Consider the following 7,765-nt stretch of genomic DNA (forward strand, 5'->3'; position numbering starts at 1 on the left):
GTTCAAGTTGAAGCTGAAGACAATTAAAACAAGTCCATGAGAGCCAAAATATGACCTTGGATATATCTCTCCTGAATTTAGAGACCATCTAAAAAATAGATTTGATGCATTGAACACCAGTGACCAAAAACCAGAGGAATTGTGGGGTGACATCAGGAACATCATCTGTGAAGAAAGCAAGAGATCATTAAAAAAACAAGGCTGGAAGAAAAGAACAAAACAGATGTCAGAAGACACTCAAACTTGCCCTTAAACGGAGAGTAGCTAAAGCAAATGGAAGAAATAACAAGACAGAAGAGTTGAAGAGATGATTTCAAAGAGCAGCTCAAGAAGACACAGTTAATTATTATAATGAAATGTGCAAAGTCCTGAAGTTAGAAAACCAACAGGGAAGAACATGCTCAGGATTTCTCAAGCTGAAAGAACTGAGGAAAAATTTAAGCCACAAGTTGCAATATTGAAAGACTCTATGGGCAAAATATTGAATGATGCAGGAAACATCACAAGATGATGGAAGGAATAAACGGAGTCACTGTACCAAAAAGAATTGGTTGATGTTTCTCCAGTTTAGGAGGTGGCATATGATCAAGAACCAATGGTATTGAAGGAAGAAATCAAAGCTGCACTGAAGGAAGTGGCAAAAAACAAGGTTTCGTGAATTTACGGAATATCCATTGAGATGTTTCAAAAAACGGATGAGTGCTCGACTATGCCAGGAGATTTGGAAGACAGCTACATGGCCAACTGACTGGAAGAGATCCATATTTGTACCTCTTCCAAAGAAAGGTGATTCCACAGAACATGGAAATTATCAAATGGTATAATTGATGTCACATACAAGTAAAATCTTACTGAAGATAATTAGAAAATGATTGCAGCAGTATACTGACAGAGAACTTCCAGAAAAGCAAGTTGATTCAGAAGGGGTCATGGAATGAGGAATATCATTGCTGATGTCAAATGGATCTTAGCTGAAAGCAAAGAATTCCAGAAAGATGTTTACGTGTGTTTTATTAACTATGCAAAATCATTCAATTGTGTGGATCATAATAAAGTATGGATAACATTGAGAAGAATGGAAATTCCAGAACACTTAATTGTACTCATGAAGAACCTATACATAGACTGGAGGTTGTCATTACAACAGGACAAGAGAATACTGCATGGTTTTAAAATCAAGAAGGGAGTGCGTCAGGGTTGTATCCTTTCACCATACTCATTCTATCTGTATGCTGAGTAAGCTGGACTATATGAAGATGAACATGGCATCATGATTGGAGGAAGACCCATTAACAACCGGTGTTATGCTTGACACAACATTGTTTGCTGAAGGTGTAGATGACTTGAAACATGTACTGATGTATATTGAAAAATACAGTCTGCAGTATGGATTACACCTCAATAAAAAAAAAAAAAAAAATCCTCACAAATGGACCTATAAACAGCATCACCATAAATGGAGAAAAGATTGAGGTTGTCAAAGACTTCATTTATGTGGTTCCACAATCAACACCAATGGAAGCAGCAGTCAAAATATCAGACAATGTATAGAACTGGGCAAATCTGCTGAAAAAGACCTCATATGCATATGTCTCCTTGAGGACTAAGGTGTGCCTGATGCAAGCCGTGGTATTTTCTATCACCTCATATGCATTGTGAGAACTGGACAATGAATAAGGAAGACCAAAGAAGAGTCAATGCTTTTGAGTTGTGGTGCTGGCAAAGAATTCTGAAAATACCATGGACTGCTAAAAGAACTAACAAATCTGTCCTGGAAGAAGTACAACCAGAATGCTCCTTGGAAGCAAGAGTGGCCAGACTTCAGCTCACCTAATTTGGTCATATGGTCAGAAGGGACCATTCCCTGAAGAAGGATGTCATGCTTGGTAAGGTGGAGAGTCAACAAAAGAGGGGAAGGCCCTCAATGAGATGGATTCACACGGTGGCTACAACAAGGGACTCAGGTATGGCAGTGATGGTGCAGCTGGCACATGACCAGGCAGTATTTCACTCTGCTGTGCATAGATAGAGACACTGTGAGTTGGAGATGACTTAATGGCACCTAACAACAACAAAAGCTGAAAGGCTGGCAGTTTGAACCCTAAGAAGCTCCCTGAGAGAAAGACCAGGCTATCTTTTCTTATAAAGATTATAGCCTAGAATACCCTATAGAACAGTTCAACAATATTTATTAATTACTTCTTAATGTTGTTGCTGTTGTGTCCTGTCAGTGGATTCCAACTCATTAGGGGTCCATGTATTGGAGTAGAACTGCACCATAGGATTTTCTAGGATATAATCTTTATGGAAGTAATTTGTGAGATCTCCAATGGAGCCACTGGGTGTTCAAACTGCCAACTTTTCAGTTAGTAACATGAATTGGCTACCTATCCTAAAGGAAAAGAGCTCTGATGGTGCAGGTTAAGGCATTCAACTGCTAACCAAAAGGTCGGTAGTTAGAACCCACCAGCTACTCTGCTTCCATAAAGATTACAGCCTTAGAAACCCTATAGGACAGTTTTACTCTGTCCTGTTGGGTGACTCAGTCTGAACTGACTCCATAGTGATGTGTTTGGTTTTGGTTTTACCCTAAAGAATTTTATATTAGTTGGGGATCAGGGTATGACCACATGAAAAGATACTTGAAAAAGCAGTGTAAAGTAGTGTAATGAGAATTCCCTAATTGAAATTTGACTAAAAAAGTTTGGAAAATGTTGAGGGGTAGAAGCTGATAGAGGAAAAGGCTATTTAAAAGCTGGAAGCAATGCTCTTTTCTCTAGAAGTGGAAACTAATACTCCTTTGGGAGCTCCTTTGCTTTAGGAAAATCAAGTGGAAGAGGCTGTTAGTTATGTAAATGTATGCAAAGAGACTCTTCTAAGATGGAGATATTTGAGAAGCTGTGGCTCAAAGAACCTAAACTCTTGTGAATAACTCTTTGAAAGGTTGCATTTGTTTCAGTGAAAGTGGAATATTTAGAAGAGTTGTTTCAGTAATGCAGTATTTCTCAAACTTTTTGGCAGATTTTCTCTGAGAAGCATAATTTTTCTTGTTACCTAGGACACACACACACCCATTTCACAAAACAATTTCCTTTATCACATACAGATCTTTTGTAATTTCCATTTCTATTTTGTTCAATTCTTCAAAATGTCTCTGATGACTCAAAACTACCCATTGATGACTTCAAGACTACCATTGGGTTGCAATCTACAAATTTAAAACAACTGCCTGAGCGAAATGTTTTTGTCCCAGGATTTAGAAGGCAACTCATTTCTCATCCTTGTGGAGATGTGAATTTTCTTGTCCAAGTAGTTTCTGATGGGAGATCTTCAAAAGGCCAGGAGACTGTAGGAAGGACATCTTCACTCGCACAACCAGAAACACCATAAAACCGAAACCAAACCTGCTGCCACAGAGACATATCCAACTCATAGTGACCCCTCCTTGTTTTTCAAGGTAGTATCACTACGGAAGTAGATTGCCCAACCTTCCTTCCGAGGAGTGGCTGGTGGGTTTGAAGCTCCAGCCTTCTGGTTAGCAGTCAAATGCTCTAGGCACTATGCTACCAGAGCTCCTTGAAACACCATAAAGTGACCTAGATTCATTATGTTTGATCTGGAATGTGTTGCTGTTGGTTGTGGGGGGAGATCCTTGCCTTCTGCTGACAAGGAATTGTACAGGAGAGGCAAAAGGCTTAACCCTACACTAGCCTCTAATCTCTCCCTGAACAAAAGATTCCCTAGGCTTTATGAAATGAATGCAGTGCCTAAGTAAGACATTTGACTACTATCCAGAAGGTTGGCAGTTCAAACCCACCAGCTACTCCACAGAAGGAAGACTGGGCAATCTACTTCCATAAAGATTTACTGCCTCAAAAACCCAAAGGGGTTTGCTATGAATCTGAATCAATTCAATGGTGGTGAGTTTTGCTTGTTTTTTTTTTTTTTTTTGTGTGTGTGTGTTTGTTTTCTTTTTGAGGGTTTATAAAGGATTTTAGGTTGGGGGGTGGGGAAGGCATTATCTTTATTCATAAAATGGGTGGGAATTTCTGAGAAAAAGGTGGGCTTATGAAAATCAGGTGTGCACACAGGAAGAAGCTAAGATGGATTCCACTGCAAAAGCTGGCAGAACAAAGATGGAACCCATTGCCAAGGCTGCTGGGATGTTTGCCATGACTTATTCTGGGATGATGCGAATGTATGATGTCTCTGGACCCTGGTTTGAATCCAGCAAGGGATTCCTGTTCTTGACTGCCTCTGGTGAAAGGTCACTTTGTTGGAAAGTTTAATTTTACTGTCCATGTTCTGCACTTGGTGAGGTACTTGAAGGACTACTCAGGAGGTTTATCAGCATTTTACCACTGGTCAAGCTTGTGAGGCTTTTGAAATGTAACTTTATCTTGCAAAAGGGCTTAGTTTGTTAATCTCAAGTAATTCTCTGTCTCCAGTAGCAAGAATACTGAGTCAGAGGCTCCTTGATTCATCCAGCCTGATTCCCTACTGGTCTCACTGCTGGTGTTTTAGAAATAATCTAGAACATACTGACAATTGCCTGGCTTCTTCTGATTAAACTGTCCCTCTGGGTTGTATAGGAGATTCTGTGGATATGAGAATTAAGCCAATATGGGAAGGTATGGATTCCAGGACACAAACAATGACTTCTTGTTGTTGTTGTTGTTTGCCATCGAGTCAGCCCCGACTCATAGCGACCCCTCCTTGGGTTTCCGAGGCAGTATCACTACGGAAGTGCCAGCCTTCTGGTTAGCAGGCAAGTGTCTTAGCCACTATGCTACCAGAGCTCCCATTTAAGCAGTAGCAGTCTCAATTCACAATAGGTTACTAATGGAACACTGGGTGGGGTGGGGAGTGGGGAAGTGTGTGTCAAGCTTTATTTCTATTAAAACTCCTAAATACAAAGTAACATGGAAAATGCTCACAGCTCTACAGATTTTTAAAACTTTCAAGTAATACAGTCTAAATGATTTAGACCAACACTCCCACTGAGAACAACTAAATGATGGATTAATCTTATTTTTTATTTATTTATTTTTTTAAATCTTAAACACATTGAGGATCTTACAGGTAGAAAGGAATTGCCAGCATAAAATTAAAGGGGAAGAAAGAATCTGAATAAGTAAGAGAGGACAAAAGTGATTTTTTTGTTCTATTCCTTTAATGAAGAACATTTGGAATTTCCTCTAGATGATCTCATAGCCCAGGAGTAGAAAACCCAAGCCCAAGAATACCTGACATAGAGAATCTAAGAGGTGATTTTCACAATTAAACTGGGACTCCAAAGAGCCATCCTTTCAAAGAAAGGATGAACTAAAGGTAAATTCATCTCTACCCTTAACTCCAAGGAACTTCTAGGAAAGTTACCTTCACCTGGTAATGGATAGGGAGAGGAAATTGTTCTTGATAACTTGTAAAGGAAAAAAACAAATACTAAATCAAAGCCCACTGCCATTGACTTGATACCAATTCATAGAGACCACCTTTGGGTTTCTGAGGCGGTACATCTTTATGGAAGTAGATTGCCCAGTCTTCCTTTCTGGGAGTGGCTGGAAGGTTTGAATTGCCAACCATCTGGTTAGCAGTCAAATGCCTCATGCACTACACCACCAGAGTTCCTTCTGTAAAGGAAAGTGAACACTTTTATAGAATCTAAGAAAAATTCTTATCATCTGAGTGGCAACAAACAAACACAAAAAAACCTTTTACATCATGAATTTAATTTAAACAGTAATGTTTTTAGGCACTCTATGGAAAAAGACATATTTAGTTTAGGCCTCAAAGAATCCTCATAAATAATATCTGTTATTTATAATAAAATAACTAAGCACATAAGGGAAAAAAGGAAGATAGAAGCAAGAAGCAGCAAAACAAAAGAAAAACAAATTTAAAAAAGAAAAAAACAGATTAAAAAATACTTCTTGTATTAGAATTATGAGACCTTACAAAACACAATTACAAAAATGAATTATAATATGTGAAAAAAATAAGAAAAGAACATTGCTAGGTCATGCATTATCCTTATAATCCTTGCTATACTTGAGCCCATCGTTGCAGCCACTGTGTCAATCCATCTTATTGAGGGTCTCTTCCCCTTTATCACTGACCCTCTACTTTACTAAGACTATGTTTCACTGCTATTTGTAAGGTTTGCCATAGCCATTTTTTTTTTTTTTTTTTTGGACTGCCTTTCCAATACAGTCTAAATTATTTAGACCAACGTCTAACAAAGAAAACCTAAATATATAAATGCATTGATATGTCAGAGCACCAGTTACTGTCAAGTCATTTTGGACTCATGGTGAAGCCGTGTATGTCAGAATAGAACCGTGCACAATAGGGTTTTCAATGGCTTATTTTTCAGAAGTAGATTGCCAGGCCTTTCTTCCCAATGGCCAAGTTTTTGACAAATGAATGGTCCCTTCCTTCTTCCCAGCCTTAGTGTGGAAGCTCCGCTGAAACCTGTCCACCGTGCATGATCCTGCTGGTATTTGAATCACCAGTGACATAGCCTCCAGCCTCACAGCAATATGCAAGCCACAGTAGTACGACACACTGGCAGATGAGTGGTGGCCTTGGAAACCTATGTGACAGTTGTATTCTCTACTTCAGGTTCACTGTGAGTCTGACTATGAGTCAGAATTGAGTCAACACCAACAGGTTTTTTGGTGTTTGTAAACATGACCCTGTTTAGAAAGGACTTTTCTTTTCTAATGTTAATAGGATCATAGCAGGGTAGGGTGGCTCCTAACCTAATCTCTTTTGAGTAGCATTTTATAAAAAGAGCAGAAGAGACACAGATACACACAAGCAGAAGACAAATGCCATTTGAGAACCTATCTACAAGAAATGGAAATCCAAGGATTATTGGTAGACACCAGAAAGCAGGAGAGAGGACCACAGAGGGAATTCACATAACCAAGATCCTCATTGAGACTTTTAGCCTCCAGAACTGTGAAACAATGTATTTTGATTCTTTAAAGAAAAATACCACTTTTCCTGTGGTACTTTTTTGGGTGTGTCAGCAGCATTAGGTATCCAACACAAAGAGAAAACTATAAAAGGTAATTTAACATATTAGAAAAAGTGCCAAACAGAAATGCTGGAAATAAGGATTACAACCTTTGAAATAAAATAACTTAATAGAATGACTTAAAAACAAATGAACCATAAATAAATAAATAAAAACCAAACTCACTGCCATCAAGTCAGATATGGCTCATAGCGAACCCTCCTTGGGTTTCTGAGACAGTATCTCTATGGAAGTAGATTGTCCAATCTTCCTTCTGAGGAGAGGCTAATGGGTTTGAACTGCCAGCCTTTTGGTTAGCAGTCAAATACCTTAGGCCCTATAGGGCTAGCTATGAGTCGGGTCCAACTTGATGGCAAATAACAACAACATGCCACCAGAGCTCTTACATGAAACATACTCACTGTTGCTGAGTCGGATCCAACTCAGAGCTCCTAAATGAAGCATAGTGAAGAGCAAATAAGTGGACTGGAAAATAAGTCAGAAGATATATAGAAAACAGAGTAGAGAGATGACAAAATGAGAAGCATGAAAGAAAATTTAAGATATATGGAAGATAGAATAAGAAGATTCAACACATATTTAATTGGAAATTCCTAAAGGAAAGGAGAGAAAAGGCAAAGGGAATGTATGAAGATAATCATTGAGAAATTTCCGAACACAGTTAAATGACATTTAAGTATCCTAGTGAATCACCAGCAAATAATTTAAAAAAAAAAAAAA

Source organism: Orycteropus afer, unplaced genomic scaffold, assembly GCF_000298275.1.
Source record: "Orycteropus afer afer isolate SDZICR_OR568_19922 unplaced genomic scaffold, OryAfe1.0 scaffold00024, whole genome shotgun sequence".
Taxonomy (NCBI): Eukaryota; Metazoa; Chordata; class Mammalia; order Tubulidentata; family Orycteropodidae; genus Orycteropus; species Orycteropus afer.